This window comes from Rhipicephalus sanguineus, chromosome 1 (genome assembly GCF_013339695.2).
Source record: "Rhipicephalus sanguineus isolate Rsan-2018 chromosome 1, BIME_Rsan_1.4, whole genome shotgun sequence".
In the NCBI taxonomy this organism is placed as follows: Eukaryota; Metazoa; Arthropoda; class Arachnida; order Ixodida; family Ixodidae; genus Rhipicephalus; species Rhipicephalus sanguineus.
This window is the reverse complement of record NC_051176.1, coordinates 269,089,105-269,109,671: the sequence shown is the minus strand read 5'-3', so window position 1 is coordinate 269,109,671 and position 20,567 is coordinate 269,089,105.

The following is a 20,567-nucleotide window of genomic DNA, read 5'->3' as shown; positions in this document are numbered from 1 at the left end:
GTTTGTGCTTCCCTCCCTCCCTATCCCATCCCTCTCTTTCTAACTTTTCTGTCTCCCCTTACCCAGTGCAGGGTAGCAAACCAGATATGTTTTCTGGTTAACCTCCCTGCCTTTCCGCATTACATTTCTCTCTTTGTTTACACTATCGATAGTTTCAAAAAAAGAAAAAACTATCGATGCTATTGATAGTCAACTTACCGATAGTTCTGCATCATCCCACACCTTTCCGTGCCCCCTCGTTTTTTTCGCACATCCACACAGGTGTCATCGATCCACGCTGGTGCCTGTGCGGCAACGTAACCTGGCTGAATGACATGTATACTCCCGCCCGCCAACCTCACCCCCTACCGAGTAACAGTGGGAGGCCCTTCTCTCCAGCACTCACAGAGACATTCAGACACGGGTCCTAGCACGAGCTGAAGACGTCATCGATAAGCACAGCCTGGCAGCCTACCTGGCTCAGCCTCCCTTATCTCTCATCCCTTCGATTGATAAATTTGATCGGGGCCGTGACAAATTTTTTTTCAGGGAGATAGGCGGGGGTTTAACCATATTTTATGTATGTTCGTACAGGCGTTTGTATGTGTGCGCGTGTATATACATATGCAAACTTGAAAATTTTCGGGGAGGGGGGGGGGGTTGAAGCCTCACACCCCGCCCCCCCGGCTACGGCAATCAAGTTAATACTCCCCGCGGGAGAAGCGGAAGTCCCGACTTGGAGGGAGCGCACCCTTTTCAGCCTTATAAGTTGGATTTGATTTCAACTGCGAAGACAGTGTCGCAGCAGCATGCATAGCGATATTGCAACAAGTAGATGCAATGAGTCCGACGTCGACGTTGTAGGCTTAGCCACATGCGTGAGCACGGGGGGGGGGGGGGCAGCGGGGGGCGGCCGACCCCCTAGTCACCCAAGAGGGGGGGGCGCAAAATTTGCCCCATACATTGACCCCCCTAGTCACATAAGAGGGGGTGGGGTGCGAAATCAGGCCTATACATTGACCCCCTTAAGAGGGGGGGGCGCCAAATCTGCCCCATACATTGACCCCCTAGTCATCTAAGAGGGGGGGGGCGCAAAATCTGGCCCATACATTGACTCCCCCCTAGTCACCTAAGAGGGGGGTCAAAATCTGCCCCATACATTGACCCCCCAAGTCACCTAAGAGGGGGGGTGGCGAAATCTGCCCCATACATTGACCCCCCTAGTCACATAAGAGGGGGTGGGGTGCGAAATCTGGCCCATACATACAAACGGGTGACATACAAACGCACGCAGGAACATACGCTGAGGATACAAAAAAAATTGAAAATGAAACGATGACGTGCTTCCCATAACTGCCTGCCTTTGGTCCCCGGCTTTCCGGGGTAAAAATAGGAAGTAAATGTGCTCCTGAAATACATCAGGAGCCCTCGGCTGCCACTATCGTCAAGATTCTGCGTGACCCTAACCTTGCGCTTTAAACAATGACGGCACAGGTCCAACTGAGTAAATGCAGGGGAAAGACGACGCACCCCCCCTCAGATGATCAGAGGGGAGGGGGTGCACAACCTGCCCCTCTCTTGCGCACGCCTATGCTTAAAACACATTTTGAAGCGTGTACAGACGAAGAACAGGCGTACTGTGCTTTTTGTGCGAGCGACCTTTCCCGCATTCTTGAATTGTCAATACACCGTAGTACGTTGTTGTTTCTTTTTACAAGTAAAATTTATCTAACAAGAACGATAAGCTCGATTAATTATTGGCAATAGTGACATCGCAAGCTTCAACCGGCACGCTTTTGTCCCGATACCGAAGTGCATGGTCCATCAAGTTCCGCGTAAATCATCGAGGAGGCGCAGATTCAAAAAAAAAAAAAAAAAAAAAAGAAGGTTGCCGTCCAGATGAATGTAATACGAAGCTGCACGGAAAAATGTGTAACCATAGTTTGCAATTTGCCTTGTTCCATTGTTGCTTGATGAGCAAAGAAAAGGAAAAGAGCCATTTTTATTCCATATTTCTCCCACGGCGAACCTTGACTAAAATCAGCTGCAAGCTTCCCGTTCTCTTTTCCAATGCCAGCTCTCAAGTGCAGATATTACAAAATCCAGCGAGTGTGCGTCTGGCTTAGTGAAGGTTTCAAACTGAGCAATTTCAAGAGAACCAGAGACGATGTAATGACACTTTTTGGAGTAAAGGCAGTGAGAGAGGATAGCAGTGATGACAGAGTAGAAAAAGAAGAAACGGTGTACATTTAGACAACAATGTGACTAGATAAAAATTACGCGTAGCTCGCTTTGTGGAGTGCCATTTCCCAGATAGACTTAAATGTCACACTGTCTTGAAAACCGGCGCCTTATAAAACGCAGTTCCCCGTGCCTCTCGTCTAGGCGCGAGGGTTGCCACCGACTATAGCAGAGATCAGAAGACTGCAACGAGCCGAAAAGTGATACGGGCGAAGTAGAGCTGAAGAGTGAGCCCCGAAGGTAGTGAGAAAGGGCAAGTCACGTGAAACCGCCACTACACAAGATCGGATTGTAAAGTCTGAAACAAAGACCGTGTGGTGTACTCGTATGCTTATACTAAAGGTTGCATAAAATTTCCTAGGAGTTTCTGGAATGTTTTCGGAGATTTTTTCTTCCCCCACAAGGTGTAGCGCTGCAAAGTGCGAGAAGGCGGGTTCGATTCCCTGCCACGACGGCCGCATTTTGATGGAGGCGAAACGCAAAAAAACACGTGTATGTATAGGCGCGTGTTAAAGAACTCCACGGACGAAATTAACTTGGAAAACTCCACGAAATTAACTTAAAGAACTCCACGGACGAAATTAACCTCCCCCTCTCCTCGCGCGCCTCATATCATATCGTGGTTTTGGAACATAAAACACAAGAAATTATCTCTCGGCGCCGCTCTTCAGTGTCGGTCGGTGTGACGCCGATTGCAGCTAACGCAGCAATAGCTGATATCCCGATAACTTGGCGCACACTCCGCAAACGCCTTGTGCTAACTTCCCGCTCTACCGACAATAAACGCAGCATATCGTGCCCCAAATAGCAATGACTCACTCCATTGCGTGCAGGGCCGCACCGGGGTGCCGTCTGATGTGGGCAGATATATGGCACGGTACGATTTGCAGGTTGTGACGTACAAGAAATGTACAACCTCTCTCTCTCTCTCCTTCCCCCCACTCCCCATTTCTCTAGAGTCAACCGCAGAGCAAGCCAGCGCCTTTTAACACCTTGTAAGCTGCGAAAACGGCGATATAACAAAGCACATTCTAGTGCGACCGTCCTCTCCTACTCTGTCACGTCAAGAGGACGCAAATCATGCAAAAGTTAGCTGCGTGGTTCTGTTAAGAAACAAGCAAAACTACAGAAAAAAGGAACAGTGCACAGCAGCACACGTGCACGACCCAGATGTGCCATCGGTATTAACTTCTTTTCTTGTTATTGCACCGTGCACGTGGCATGAAAATATGACGAAAAAATATTTAAAAAAAAGGGAGTGGGGGGTTAAGCTTCTATCTGTGTATTCCAGTCTGTCTATGAACGAAAGGGCCTCCCACATAAAAAATATGGCATGCAGGGTTCGTATAGACTGTCGCCGACGATGCCGGCAGAGTGTCCTGTGCGTTTGCGAGCACTGTCGTCGATCTCGCTATTTCTAGCGGTCATAAGGCACTGGCATGCCGTGCGGTCGACTTTCGCGCGACATCATTAAACATTTTTTATTCAATTGCGGAGTTTCGCGCGCCAAAACCACGATACATGATTATGGGGAAGGCCGATTATGAGTAACTACGGGTTAATTTTGACCACCTGGGGTTCTTCAACGTGTGCCTGAATATGAGAACACGGGTGTTCTTGCATTTGGCCGTCATCGGAAAACAGACGCCGTGGCCTGGGGCCGAACCCAGTTCCTCGTGTTTAGGTAGCGCCAAGCCACAGCCGCGATGCCACCACGCTGGATTATTAAAAATGTCACGATTTGTTTGTTTGTTTGTTTGTTTGTTTGTCTGTCTGTCTGTCTGTCTGTCTGTCTGTTTGTTTGTTTGTTTGTTTGTTTGTTTGTTTGTTTGTTTGTTTGTTTGTTTGAGGCCAGGGATTCCAGCAACCTCCACCAGATGTCGTACGACGATTTATTATGAGGCAGCGACGTCTTAAACAGTCGAGGTAGTACCGGCGGAACCCGAAGGTAGATCGCGCGCACAGCAACATACGCGGAAACTCTTCTTCTTTCTCTTCCTCACTACACTCTGTCTGTCTGTCTGTCTGTCTGTCTGTCTGTCTGTCTGTCTGTCTGTCTGTCTGTCTGTCTGTCTGTCTGTCTGTCTGTCTGTCTGTTGGTTTAATACATCAAGGGCCCCTGGGCCGGGGCATTATGCGAGGGGTTGGCCAGTACATGAATTTCTTCATTGAAAAAAGAAAAAAAAACATTTGTTGTCCACGTTTCATCGTACTTTTCAGGAAGTTAATTAATGCCCCCTTCGTCCGGCTAACATCATCTAATAGCAGCCTTGAAGCGGGAAGCAAGAGACAAAGGGTACTATTAGTCCGATATATTGAAAACTCGGGCTTGTTGGTTAAACATTGTCAAAATAAAAAAAAAGACAGCGCACAGTCATGACATAGACAATAAAGAAAGGACACCACCTGCGCTCCTTGCAGGACCTAACTAAGGTTTCCCAACCAACCAACCACCAACCGACCGACCAACCAACCACCTCAGCGCTGTGGTGGTGTCCTGTCTTGCTTGTCTGCGTCGGGATTGCGCGTTGTTTTGTTTTGTCTTTTTTTTATTGCGATATCAATTATATGGACAGTCTCAGCTGATTTTTGCCGTCCCCGTCGCTGCCGTCATGCACCGTATATATATATATATATATATATATATACATATATATATATACATATATATATATACTATATATATATATATATATATATATATATATATATATTATGAAAGCCACAAAGAACAATAATTCAGAAAAACTTTCCGACGCGCGGAATCGAACAGGCGACCTCTCGCTTCGCAGCGTGAGGCGTTACACGGTTAGGCCACAAACAGTACCGTCTTTCAGCCTGCTAACGGCAAGCTATTTATATACACCATTTACTTCAGCATGCTTTCTTAGTAACCACATAGATGGCGCGATGTGCGCGCGTTTCGCGCTTTAAAGATCGTCGCCCCGCTCCTGTGAACGCCGTTGCTCTTCACCCTACAGGGCGTGGTCGCCTTCGTGCGCTTATCTCGAGGAAAGAAGTGGCGGCTGGTGGGGTGGAACGGGGGGTTGTATGTCTTGTGTTTTCCCCGCGATGTCCGCGCTGAAGTCACAGAGCGTACGAAGGTCACTTCGCTCGCTGCAGCGGCCGCGTTTGCGAAAGGAGCGAGCTGTTCAAACAGAAATAAGTAACAAGTGTGACAATTAGTTCGCGCTCGTCCTGTGTGTACCTGTTCGTTCGTTTCGGGCGTCCAGCTTTATGTTTAAGCAGTGCGCTTCAAGTGTCGAGCTGTGACGCATTAGTTCGCGCTCGTCCTGTGTGCGTTCTTTTCGTGCGTCCTTTGGGCTCGAGCGACGCGCTAGCAATTTCGAGCTGCTTTCCGTTCCTCGCTTTACATTCCAATTTGTTGCTATCGCATTCATTGCTTCGTCGTTGCGGCGAAACTGTGACTTTTTTTACAGTATTATTGGTCACTTCATTGCTCGGCTATCTGTTCGGCATGCGTGCAGAGTTTATGATGGCATATCCATGCTTATCGCTGGTTGAGTCATATGTTACGTTTCCAAATAGAGCGAAATGAAAGGGCTGTGCAGGAACGATGTGCAGTGTACTTTTGACCAGTAGCGTAGCCAGAAATTTTTTTTCCAGGAGGGGGAGGGTGTTTCAACCATACTTTATGTATGTTCGTGCGTGCGTTTCTATGTGTACCTGTATATATACACATACGACATTGAACAATTACGGGAGGGACGGGGTTGAACTCCCCGCCCTCCCCATCACCCCCCTGGCTATGACAGTGCTTCTGACCATGAGTTAATTGGATAAATATTCGAATTACCTCCTTCAACACACGCACGCATGCGCACACACGACACAGAGAGAGAGGCGCACTAAGCTGTCGCCTTGAGGAGTTACTGACCCTTTCGCATTTTCGTGAACATCGACAGTGAAGGCTTCGAACGCGTGTGCATCTGACGTATTCGTACGTAACATGAAATGTGCGCGCAAGAAGATATCCCCTGAAATTTATGTTACGCGCCCACTTCGTTTGCTTTTGCAAAAGAAAAACTAGTCGGATGTCGCTTCGTAGAATATAGAGCTCCTGAAGCGATATGGAGCTCCTGGGGGGAGGGGGGGGGGGGGGGAGGCAGAGTGGTCCTGATCTGTCAACTCTGCAATATGAATCCCTTCCAAAGAGCAGAAACGAAATGCAAAAGTGAAAGCTGCTTTTCGTTTCAAATTATGAAATGGCACGGGTTGCTTATGACTTACCGCAAACGTTTATTATGCTAGAATTTAAAATGTAAAGTAAATATAGAATACCCGATCATCTACCGCTATTTATTTATGCCGACGATTTGGTGGAAGCCGTTGACAATGACGCATGAATCCGATTGCTCGACCATGATTGTGTTATTTTTTCAAAAATCCCCTGTGAGCATTAACATGCCTTGCACGAAAGCATACACGATGGCGAATGGAGGTGAAGTTAAAAAAAATAGGCCTGTACGTTTACGGGTTATAACAAACTGCTGAAAGTGCTATAAATAAAAATAAAACCTATATTTATAAAAAACAAAATGGCCGCCATGGCAAGATGTCTGTCCCCACTTGCAGGGGCGTAGCCAGGAATTTTTTCGGGGGGGGGGGGGGGCTTCAACCATACATTATGTATGTTCGTGCGTGTGTTTGTATGTGTGCATGTATATATATGCAAGCAAAATTGAAAAATTTCGAGGGGGGGGGGGTTGAACCCCCCCAACCCCCCTCTTGGCTACGCCCCTGCCCACTTGTGATTTTTTCTTTATTTACGCCGCTGTATACGTGTTCAGCTTGCAGCGGGCGGCAGCGAGTACAGGTGCACTTCGCACACTCCGAAACCTGCCGGTCAAACGGCCTGACAAGGCAGCGCCAGTGGATCGGATTCTGATATGCAGCTGCGCACACGTCTCCAAAACGGTGACTCCTGTCACACGGGCAACAGTATATGCCCCGAAGAGATAAATACCCTGTAGACTTATCAATGAAGGCAAACATGGCTTTCGACCATTTACAGCGCGTACACTTCACTGGCCTTATATTTTCCCGCCTTCATTGCTTATGAAGCTGCAACAAGTCCGCAAGACCTACTCAGATTGAGAAGAGGGATCTGTTTTCAACGCCTTCATTGCTTTATAACCTTCGAAGTATGCGCACGAACATTTTTTTATTATTATTATTGCAGTGAACCTTGTTTCCAACGGTCGCGATTGAAAAACCACTTTCCATTTTTGTTGCCCATTTCTTCATATTTTTTCTGAACATATTGTCTCCTGAACTGTTGGTAATAATTTAGGAGGCCCGAAAAAAATAACATTGGAGCGTAGATATGGGGAGGACCCCGGAAATCCGGTAATGATATATACGACGCCTGGCTTGGGCACGGAACTTACACGCTTGAGCGAAATTGCCATCACAACTAACGCGCATGTGCCACGTTCCCGGGCGGGTTGGCCATAATCCTCTATTGTTTCCTTTGCCGGGTATGTGCGTATGTATAAACAGCCTAGTTTCACCGTGCTCTGCAGGCGGCACGCCGCGAAGGGCGACGCTGCAGCCTCACAGCACAAGCGAGTGCGCCCGTTATTCCGCAAGAAGCCGTCGGAAGTCAAGCTGGCTGGCTAATGGCCGGGCGACTGCTGCGGCAACGCGCCACATCCGCTTCCACCAGAGTGGCTTTCAGCGATCTCCCGCCCCACGACGCCTAATCGGCCTCTGGCAGCCCCATGGATCACATAGCTGCAAGGCGCGATACGATGTCCTCTCAATCTGAGGTTAATATATATATATATATATATATATATATATATATATATATATATATATATATATATATATATATATATATATATATATATATATATATATATATATATATATATATATATATATAAATAGCGACGACGCTGGCTTGCGCCGCAAGCGACAGTGTGAACTGACCTTCTCTATAGCAGCGCATCCATATATTTTAATCGAATCCGCTGACCAGCGCTTTAATGAGTTTCACTAAAGCAGCGCTTTAGTGAAACTCAACGACCTGAGACCAATCCAACCAACGGCGGCCCATGCGCTCGGCTTCGATGCAGCGAGCAGATGGAGCGAGGGAGTGAGCTAAAACGGTTGAGAAGCGAGCGCTCTGGCGCACCAGCTTGCAACGGTGGCATGCTGCCATGAGCAACCACAGCGCGTGTGTTTTCAATGCTATCTCGCGGTCGCTTTTGCTGCATTGGCGCTGACTCAAGCGCAGAGCGGCTGCGCGTGAGCGCGTGAGTAATGGGGGAAACGGCTGTTATTTGCATATACGTGTTGCCCCGTGTTTGTCTGAATGAAACGAAGGTGGAGCCGGAACTCGTATTGCGGTATAACGGCGGCATAAACGCGCAAGGTTGATACGTACCGTTCGAGCAAAACTAAATGAAGTATAGCTGAATGCCAGGTCATAGTTCTTAAAAAGTTTATAAGCACCACACAACTTCTTTGCCTTCGCCTTCTCCCGCGTTAATCGCAAACAGAGATAACGTTATAATTTCGGCTGAATATTCTCTCACGTTTCATCTCTCTTGCATTTGAACAGCGGGGCGAGTGATGTCGCGTTGTCCATAAGGCATGCACTTATTAAAACGAGAGCTGAAATAAAAGCTGCTGATAGCTCAGTCTGGATGCTTACATATAAGTTGAGCCCCTATCCCGGACCATACATCCTTCCCGCGTTTCATCACACCGACGGAGGAGGAATACACAAGTATTCACACTCAATGCAATAACCCGTGTTTTCTTACGATCCTATCATCCTCTCATCTTACTACCGGTCCTGATTTTCCTGGCACATGCCACGTTATGTTAACCTCTGTTGATGTCCTCACGCTTTTCACGACGCTCTGAAGCTTGAGTCGATACGTCTCTGCAGGAACTACGTGAAAGAACAATACTGAGACGAACAATACTGAGACGGGAAAAAAATGCATTCTGAAGTGACTAATATGTACGCCGTGAGCTGAACGGGCGATGACCTTGACTTGTCATGCAGCTGTATGCGTCAGTGTTGGGCTCTTGTATTGTTTTCGTTTTGCGGAAGTTTCAGTCGAAATAATAGTGACACCGAGATTTTGATCGCGAGTTTGCAATGCCAGCTGTTTCCATGATTGTTACAAGTATCAAAGAAGGGAGCTTGAGGGGAGGAAAAAAAGAACTTTAAATAGCACGCCAACAATATTGCTGTGCTATGAGGAAACTACGGCGAAGTGCCAAGTCGCGGCGCGGTAGCGTGTAAAAGATTGCGCAAGCAGAATACGACACTTCATTGCACGTTCCTTTTCCGTTTGTCCTCTCCCTACCTTCGATACCTCTCTTGAGGTTGCTTCAATTTTCCCCATCCTATAGATGAGCTTTCATGCAACGTGCTTTTGTGTCCACTCATGCCGTCGTCGAACAAAACTTTTGTTTACTAAAGGAGTTCTCGCAAAGCACAACACGACTGGCTCCAAATTAAGCACGCTCTGTCTCTTCTCTCTTCAGGGTCTCTATCATTTAGCAATGAACTAAATAGCTGCCTACGCGCGCGCCAGTTCCAGCGGTGTTCGTGCACGATTCGGCGATTGGCGCACGTGCAGAGAGGAAGAGGGGCGCGGGGGAAACGTCCGTATATACTATACGATCCGTTTCACTGCCAACGAGACAAGCATCCAAGTGCCGCTGTCAGCTTCGGCGAAAAAATATGGGAAGGGCGGCATGAAAGCCTTTGCTGCGATAGGGGCGATCTCCACGTACACCTATGCAGCGTTCGCACTGCGAGACGCTTCGCAATGCCAACATTTTTTTTTTTTTTTTTCCGAGCACCGCGTTCAGCTGTGGACGGCGCGTTCGCCCAAGGTCCGCCGCCTCATTTCCAGGGAACTGGCCGTGGCGCTAAAGCGCTTTCGCTGCGCTCAAGGCGACGCGATCGCTTTTCTGGTCATCAAGGAATAACAGCAGCAGATGCCCCGACCTTAGTGTGACTTAGGAAAACAATCTGTTGTTTGTTGTGCTTTGATGGGCGTGTGTTGAGGGAGCCGTTTGTGTACGAGCTCTGTTGTGAGGAACTTGGTTGTGAGCTGTGTGTACCTAGAAGTACACAACGCTGAAATCCTAAAAAAAAAAAGAAAAAGATACGCAGCCTATTCCTGACGTGTCTCCGGACATTCTGCCGATAGTATCACATATATACCACTATCGCAAATGCCGGACGCACTCTTTTCTGCACTTTCTCGTATGTATTAATCTTCTTCTGTAGCCGATCAACATTAAGTTAGTGTTGTGAGCAGGCTTCATTAAAACCAGCAAAGGTTGTCTCAAACAAATAAACGAGCCCTCGAAAATTTCCTTGTTATGAGCAGGGAGAGATATAAATACAGATTTCATTCATACCTTAGAGAGAGAGAGAGAAATAGATGAATCATTCATACCTTAACTATCTCATTGCAACCATACGATGCCAAGATTAATGAAGTTCAGGAAAGCGTATAGATAGTGGATGTTATTTGTAGCTTTAGTTCGGGTACATAAATTATAGGATAAAGGAAAAGGGAAAAGTTGACGAAAAAAACGACGTTGGCAAGAGCCGAACCCACTACCCCGCACTTAACACCTAATTTAACGCTGCAAATAATAAATAACAGAATTTCAATGACATAGTTCGGGTGGCAGAGAAATTCTACGCTGAGCTTTATAGTTCGAAAGTAAGTCATCCACCCTCGAGCGAAAGTAACGAGGAGCAAGATACGTAAGTTCCACATGTAACTACCGACGAGCTTAGGAAGGCCACACGCGATATGCCACGCGGAAAAGCGGCTGCCGATGACGGAACGGCAGTCGATCTGATTAAAGACGGAGGAGAATTTATTTGGAAGAAACTTGCTACACTTTACACACAGTGCCTCAAGACAGCAACTGTTTCCGTGATCAAGTAAAATGCCAACATTATACTAATACACAAGAAGGGAGACATAAAAGACTTAAATAATTATAGGCCCATCAGCTCACTTTCACTGATATACAAAATATTTACAAAGGTAATTTCAAACAGGATAAGAGAAACACTTCACTTCAACGAACCTATAGAGAAGAAGCGAGTTTCAGGAAAGGCTATACTCTACGATGGATCACATTCACGTGGTCACTCAGGTAATGGAGAAAGCCGCTGAATGCAACAATCCCTTTATTTAGCTTTCATAGACTATGAAAAGACATTCGACTCAGTAGAGATGCCAGCAGTCTTAAAAGCCGACAAGGAGTACCTAAAACTCATGTCAATACTTTAGCCGACATCTACTTTGACTCACAGCTACCTTACTTCTCCGCAAAAAAGTGATAAAATTAAAATAAAAGAAGAGGTCAGACAAGGAGATACAATATCCCCAGTGCTGTTCACTGCATACTCAGAAGTATTTAGAAAGCTAGACTGGGAGGAAGCAGGAATCAGAGTTAACTGAGAATGTCTCAGCAACCTATGATTTGCAGATGACATATAGTACTCTTCAGTAACGATGGCAAAGAACTGCAAAAAAAAATTATTGAGGAAATATACCGAGAAAGTATTAAAGTAGGCCTAAAAATGAATATGATGAAGACAAAGATAATGTTGAATAACCTGGCGAAAGAGAAATAGTTCACGATTGGAAACCATACATCGCAGTTTATACGAGAATATGTATACCTCGGACAAGGAGAGCCTAATCTCGAAAAGTAATTTCACCGAAGAATAAGAATGGGCTGGAGCACATTCGGCAGGCACTCCCAAATAATATAAGAAAATCTGCCACTGAAATTAAAGCGAAACGTGTACAATCACGGCATACGGCCAGTCTTAACGTATGGGACCGAAACATGGAGGATAACAATGCAACTGGAGAAAAAATTGACCACGCAGTGTGCAATGGAACGAAAGATGACAGGAGTAACATTAAGAGATTGGAGGACGGCAGAATGGGCCAATGAACAAACAGGGGTAGCAGGTATCCTATAGTCGACATCAAGCGAAAGAAATCGACTTGGGCTGGTCACGTAATGTGTATAGGACAGACAACCGGTGGACAGTAAGAGCAGCAGAATGGGTACCACGGGATGAGAAACGCAGTAGATGGAGTGACGAAATTAAGAAGCTCGCAGGCATAAAGTGGAATCAGCTCGCACAGGATAGGCTATAAAGTGGAGGTCATTGGGAGAGGCCTTGGTCCTGCAAGGGACAGGCTGAGAATGAATGGATGAGTGAATGAATGCGACGGATTATCATAAATTAAGCAATAGAGGACAAATCTGTCAATTTTTCTATTACCCGTCCTCATACAACGATTTACACAGCGGGTGCCACCAATTATATCGAATGCTATAGTGGTATATGAAGGCCTTGTACACTGAATGCATTTACGCAGCCACTCGTCACCATCCAGATTCCTCCTTATTACTTATGAAGTGTAGCGCATGTCGCATTCGATGCACACGTATCTAAAACGGTGTCTTTGGATGACATCAGCACAGAGTTTCCTATCTTTGCGTATTTGTTTTCCGCCCGATGTGTTTTCTTATCTCTTGCACATAACCTGAGTGTGTATGATGACACGTGCGCGATGGATTCATCGGCCGCTTACAAATATAGCAGTTGCCGCAACGCGGCTATGCAACCCCAGTCACCGAGGCAAGGTTGCGCAGCGCGACCTCGATAGACACATTCAGCGGGCGCGTGACGTGTATGGTGTATAGCGCCCATGCTAAAACGAGCAGCACCTTGTTTCCTCATCGCTCAAGCCTGTTACGACGGTGGTGGTTTGCGGGGTTTAACGTCCCAAAGCGACTCGGTGCTATGAGATACGTCGTAGTGGTGGGCTCCGGATATTTTCAACCACCTGGGGTTCTTGAACGTGCATTGACACCGCACAGTACATGGGCCTCTAGCATTTAGCCGCCATCGAAACGCGATCGCCGAGGCCTGGATCGAAACCCGCGTCTTTCGGGTGAGAGGCCGAATAACCTAACCACCGCGGCGGCCGAAGCCAGTTACGATTCTACGCGACAAGTGAAGACGAATGTTATAATTAGGATAGATTTGTTATAACAACAAGCGAAACGTTGTTCTCGCTTTCTTGTTCTTTTATGCTCGTTTTTGTTTCGTTAGGGGAAGGGGGGCTTTTTGCTACTGTGACGAAACTTGGTAAAAGAAATCGCTTTTCACAAACTGATTGTCGTTCTCATCAACGAGCAGTATATACTTGTATATTGATGTCGTCATGTGCATTGCTCAGGGCAAGGCTTTACGATACGTGACTCTTTTACTTGTCTCCACATACATATTATGCAAGATTTTCATAACGTTCACATATGTACGAGTAGCGTTCTCTCTCTCTCACATGCACACTTTGTTTTTAAAGTGTTCGACTAGAGCAGTGGCCGAATCGCATACTTTTTTAATGTTGAACGGCCGTTTCTACAACTAATATTGAACATTTCGCATCCTAGAACTCGTACTTTTAGCATTAAAAGAACAAATGAGACATCAGGAGCAATTTGGCAAATGCTCTGCAAGCACAGGACTTTTTGGAGAGCTCTATGTCGTTGAAGAGTGTGAATTGTACGTTATTGTATAGCCGGTTAAGTCTGGCTTTTCGAGCAACGTAGCTCTGCTGCCAGTATATTTAGTATAAACTTTCACGTCTTATTACTTTACCTTGTGTCCGTGGAGATTAAATTTATTCCAATTTCACTTACATTTGGTGCTTGTTTGGGAGAAGGTGAGGCTTTTAAATGTTCGTAAACTACTCCAGAATGTTCATATTTACTACTTGAATATACTTGAATATACGAACAGCGCAACTGACAAGGACAGAGGAAGGTAACAACACACAGCGCTGACTTTCATTATATTTACTACGTATAGCCGCTTCTCGATTCGGAGACAGAATCGAGGGACGCTATTCGATTCGATGGTCGAAATTTTCGAATATTCGCACGCGACAACGCTTATATCGAACCTGCAGCATGAAGTACAGGAGCGTTAGAGGAATAATTGCTGTAAAAAGGTGTAATTCTAATGGCTTTAAAATAATTTTGCATGTTTTTATTTATGTATATCAAGCTCTTTAGCGTCTGTATGCGTTAGAAGTAATGTGCAGATATATTTTATGAGCAGGTTGCCGCGCAACACGATTCGAACGCATGTATGCATCTAGACATTCAGGGTACCGTTTTGCCGTCATTTGAATGCCATGGGCGTTTACAGGCAGCGAGTATACCTCTCGTGAAAGCATGTTGCTGCAACACTGCCGCTCAGCCGCCGCAACACAGCAAGCTGCACTTAAAAAGAAGTTTAAGACGACAAATGATATTAAAAAGAAGACATCGTGCGTTTTATTTCAGTTGTTTATTATCTGTTGGGCTAGCATTTAAATGGGAAGCGAGCTTGGGAGTTATACTTTTTTCAGGCAAGAGCTCCGATGGTGTGCGTGTTGTTTTCAGTAAGGGTGTGCGAAAATTCGAGTTTCGAATTCGAATCGAATAGTTCCTCATCGAATAATTCGATTCGACCTTCGAATAGGTAGTATTCGAAGTTTCGAATAATTCGACAGGACGAATATCTAAATGCGACAAAGGCCAATGGTGCAACTTGGTCAGGGTGAGGTGGCTAAAACTAACGTTAACGTTGCCGTTCGTTGAACTTTCACCGACATCATGGTTCGAAAGCGGGTGCATGTTGATCTTAAAGGAGATTATGTTATTTCCGCACGTAGAAAAACACATGAGAAAACTGTCAAGTCCTTCACAACATCGCTCCCGAAACGAAGACACGGACTTCTTGCGTAGTTCAGTTGCATATGCCCGCAAGCGCCGTAAAATGACCTGACTTTGGCCTGCGAAACACTCGGTCATTGGCTTTGCATCTAAAAATTTGTTCACGCTGGGCAGTCGCCACTGCCGCGCCGCACCACTAGTTCAGAAACTCCCATCGTTCCGGCGCGCAGTTAAAACGCTGCTGCGAACGGGCGCCCAAAGACTTTTGGGCCCGGAACACACATGACGATGAAGGACATTATACCGTTGTCAGGTGAGCCGTATTGCGCGACCATAGCGAAAGAAAACTAGCTACCGTACCCTTCTCTGTTAGGAGGTTAGGAGTGGCGCTGCTCACTGGAATGGCGGCTCTTCTATCAACATGGTTGCGCGCCCATAAAAGCTGAAACAAAAGCCACTCCCGAACAAGTGCGTAATGAAGCTGTCAGCACGCCGTAGAGTCCCTGATTTTTGCTTTGTCTTGCCGTAACTGGCGGTACACATTTCGTGTAAATATACTATTCGATACTCGATTCAATATTCGATATTTTTGGCCACTATTCGATTCGAATTTGATTCGAGATGAAATTTCACTATTCGCACACCCCTAGTTTTCAGCTTTGTCGTTTGCCATTGACGTATAAGGTCTGTAATCGTTTATGAAAAAGTAATTCCCCTTAAGCTTAACTAAAACCGTTTAGTGCATAAACACCTGTAGAGCTTGCATGTGTTGGCTGAATAAACTATCGTTTAAATGCCACTGATTCCGTTTCTTCGGTATTTTAAGTGCCCGAGGCAGTTTTCTGTGTTGGAGTGCCTTTCGAACTTATGTTTTGGTGGGATGTGGACCTTTTATTATGCTTTCTTTTCTGTTTTATTTATTTCATAATACCCTGCCTGCAAAGGAATGAGTACTGAATAGGAGGAGGTACAGGAAAAATCAAGTGAACGCTATAGGATAGAAAATTACAAAATGACTGCACAGAACGACGCAATAAAAACCAAGTACATGAATGAAACTGTCTGAGTGAGTTACGAGAAGTGCGAACGAAGGGGGGGGGGGGCTTATAACCCTTAATGATAATTTTCTGTTTATCTCTAGTTCCGTCACTCTCACTAATCGTTTAGTTCCTTACCTCAGTTACATTCCTCTAATAGTCTACTAAATAGGCGTTAACACCTATAATAGTCTATTGTACAGGAGCTAACATTTTTATCACATCTGGTCGTTTTCTCGCGTGGTCGCTTCATGTGAATTCCAATCTCTGCGGTGACTTTTTGTCTGTTGCGTAACCAGATAAGCTTGCAGAAGGAGTACACTCCCTCCGAGGTTATATCGGCCTGAAACGTTAAGAGAAAGAAAGTTCACTAATCGTTTCGCAACAGAAATGTGGCGGTACAATCAATTTTGATAGTCATCAGCGGCAATTCGTGCCATGCCGACCTGTCAAAGCTGCCCTCAAAACGGTGACGTCGCGGACGGGTGCACCTGCGGGTCTTCCGTCACCGAGTGTTGTGAAGTTACAGCGCTATTCGCGTGGAATGTCTGAAGGGGCAGCGAGTCTCGAAAAGAAGGAAAGGAAGCAAGCAGACCGTGGAGCCTCAGCGCGCATGCGGTGCCGCAAGCATGAGCGAGGCGCGGCCCTGCATTGCGGGCGCCATAAATACGCGTTGCCGCGCAGCTGACAAGTGGGCCAAGGAACCGCGTGAGCCGCACGGCGGGCCCTCACCTCGCAGTGACGTCACAGAAGCCGCGCCCAGAGCCCGTGGAGCTGGCCTAGCCAAGGGCGCGAGCGCGGACCGCGCATTTGGATCGCCAATCGGGGTTGACGGTCGGCCAACGCGGGGTACACGTGCGGAGAAGCACGGTGCGCGTGGAACATGTGCGACAAACAGCGAGTGAAGCCACTGCAGCGCAGCATGCTGCGTATAGGTGTTATTCGCATGAATTCTACACAAAAAAGCAAGTCGCAAATATGTATAACGATACTTTGTTACACCAACATATAATGAGGCCGAGGAAATGAAGTATAGGGAAATAGTTTGTTTGCATGGTGTGGGCATGCCCGGCTCGGTATGAAGGCTCGCACACTCTGGAATCCTGGGAGGCCCTTCTCGGCAGCCGAGACCCCAACGTCCAGCAGGACATCTTCAATCAACCCCTTGCTGCTGCCATGCCTCAAGGGATTCCGGCCGACGGATAGGGGCGACGGGGAAAGTAGACTTTCTCCTGACGTGCATTGACTGATTTTCTAATAAAGTTTTTTCCCTATCTCTCTCTTGCTTTTGAAATATAATGAGTAGAATCGATAAAGTAAAAGTAAATGAAGTAAGTTGGCGAAAAAATGGCTTGATATCAGTGAGGGCGCGAGTTCAGCTCCCACCTGTGAAAGGTAGACAGAGACTAGGCAGGTGAACAGGCTGCTTCAGCGCTCCTTTCGATATGAAAGTGCGATCAGATTTCAGATGGTTCACGCAAACGAACCAATGTACAACATTTTACTTGTTTGCTTTCTCTCTCTTTTTCTTTAAGGGAGGTAATGGCTACCCTACAGTGCCGCAGTCGTGAATCAACTATAGTGTATGCGGCCATCCCTTGAACGGCAAAACATTTCCACTAACGTGCTTGAAGCTACAAGTGCGTTTACTTGGTGATACCATATATGCATCAACGAAAGTTCGTGTTGAGAGTCGAGCGTTTTCGATACAGAGTATATTTGCGTTACGTTGTTGTTAAGGGCGCCGTGGGCTGACCAAATTTTCCAAGAGACTTTCATTACGGCCTCCCGGACGGACCCAAACAAACAGAATCCAAGTTTGTATACAGTACCGAAACGTCAACGTAGTGAGATAGGACTCAGTGCGGCGACGGGGGAATGCAACCTGCAACCATTGCTAGCAGGATGCGCATAACAGCAGCTCATCCTCAACCAATGAGCCGTCAAAGCGCACGCGGCGTTGCTTGCGAAGGGTCTTAGCCGCGGTCAACTCGACGTCACGTGCCGAGAACGAAACTTGTCCGCTGGAGCGAACACGATCGGTCTATTTACCCCGACAGCCTCGCGGACGCCCACTTCACTCGTCGCAGGGCGAAAGTCGTGGGCGGCTGTCGTCATTTGAATGCGGACTCTTTCCCGAAATAAGAGGGCGAGGGGGAAGGCGATGCTGCGGGCGTATTACGGTGAAAACAGGAGGGCAGTTGGCGGCACAACCGTTTCGCAGGCTCACTCCGTACCGTGCAAAATAAAAATAACAGTGAACGGAAAGACGTCGAGGGGGTCTTTTGTAATTGCATGACTCGACGGTGCATCCGTGAAAATCGTGAGTCAGTTGCCGCTTCGTGAACAGGGACTACGTTCGCTCGTCGCTCTATCAGCCCTTGTCCTCCCATTGAGGTGTTGTTCTGTTGGCGAAAAACGCTGCTCAACAATGATCATTTGCTCATTGCGAAAGTTCATGTATGCATTCATTGCGCCGATGTCTCAAGAGTGCGCTGAACGTGCTGTTTCTGATGAAAATAAGTGTTCACTAATTTCTTCGAAATAGCATTTACGTCATACTTAATTGGTTTGATCTGCACGAAAGGCCAGAATGAAGCAAATATTATGGCTGCGAATAGCTTACGAGCAAACACACCAGAGAGCTTTTTGTGCCTTTTTTTTTCTTTCTCTCTGCCGCTTTTGTTATTTCCTGAATATTTGTAGGGACAGCATAGTCGCTGTTTACAAATACTATTACGCACGTGTTTTCTAAGATATTGAATTGTATTTGTGCTTGCGTTCATTGAAACCACGGTTCTGCGAAACGAGGCGTATAACATGCGATAAGTGCATATTAAGTTATGATGTAGATTAAGGTACAATTTTATCTCAATCGAGCACTATACTTCGCTTTCGAGAGAAGTGCCTTCCCAAAGAGTGTTATCACTACCGCCGTTGGAACCCTCAACCACATCCTTGTGTCAATCAATCAATCAATCAATCAATCAATCAATCAATCAATCAATCAATCAATCAATCAATCAATCAATCAATCAATCAATCAATCAATCAATCAATCAATCAATCAATCAATCAATCAATCCTTATATTTATGCTATAGGTGTACGTAAGTTATCACGCGCGGATTCAGCTGCAGGTACTTCATTGCCTAGCTCAGAAACGCACAAATCACAATGATGACATACGTACATCTGGGTCAGTACCTTCGCCTATCACATCAAAGGTCTCCGCTATCACTCGAGCTGCACCATTGCGCGACGCAAACGGCGTCGTCGATTTTTTATAAATATGCATGTATGCATAGGCGTGCGCAGGGTTCCCCTTCAGGGGAGGGTGAAGGTTCATCGCGGCGCCCCGCCCCCCCCCTCTGTATGGGGAAGACTTTGCGTACCCTCTTCTTAGGTGACTAGGGGGGGGCGGCCGCCCCCATGCGCACCCCCCCCCCCCCACCCCGTGCGCACGGTATGCATGCATGTTACAGCTTGACAAAACGCCATAACGTGCCAACTGGAAAGTAAAGCGCACCACGTGCCGGCTCGAAGACTATACTCAGCGACGACAGACTTACATTGACTTAGCCAGGAGAGTACCCCCCGCTTTCGCCCCTTGTGGCTTGTCTTCCGACATTTTCCGCAGGTATTTCGACGCACGCAGAAGTATGCGCACCGCGCTAGGCGTGGCTGTCAATAAGGTAACGGAAATGCGCCACTTCCGTACTGCGACAAGGCAAGTCAACCACGGGCCCACGTGCCGGTGCAATTATTGCCGCCGAGTGACAACCGCAGGCATACTTTGGTGTCGATGTTGTGACCGGCGCCTTTGGCCGACGCATTCTGCTTTCGCATTCACTCCTCTCCGGACGCCACCGCACTCGGAGTAATCTACGATGTCCTTTAACGGCCCTCTGACGTTCGAGCGACAATAGCGGCTCTGAGTCAGCGTCCTACGTCACGGAATCCCCGTCTGCGACATGCTTTGAGAGATAAGTCATAAACCGTCGCACTTGCTTCCTGGGCGATCTTGGATTAACATGGACGTGTGCACTTTATTCAAATACTCCGGGGAACCAGAGCTCGGGAAATTGCGAGCGCAAGAAAAAAAATGAATAGTATGCATTTGACACACTCCGGCTTCGTCATCGGCATTTAGCAGCGACAGAGAAGTCCAAAGAAGCAGTGAAAAATTGCCGCTGTGCATATGCTCGTAATGCAATTTCCGAAGATTGCTTTGTTAAGGAAGTTACGTTTCGTTTGTTCCACTCGATTAAACGAAGGGAAAAAATCGCACACAGTGCATGGTTTTACGTTCGCGGAGTATGTTCGGCAACAAAGTACTTGTTAACGTTATTTGATGTGCGTGATGGCATTAATTAACAGCTGGACGTCAGGTCAACTGAGAAGCTTGTAAGCGACTAACGAATGAAATACCTATCATATCTGGCGCACAATGGCAATGGCAGAAAAAAAAGCGGCACATTGCAGATGCATATGATCGAGTGTTAAGTGCTCGCTGAGGAAGCTCGACGTTTTTTAA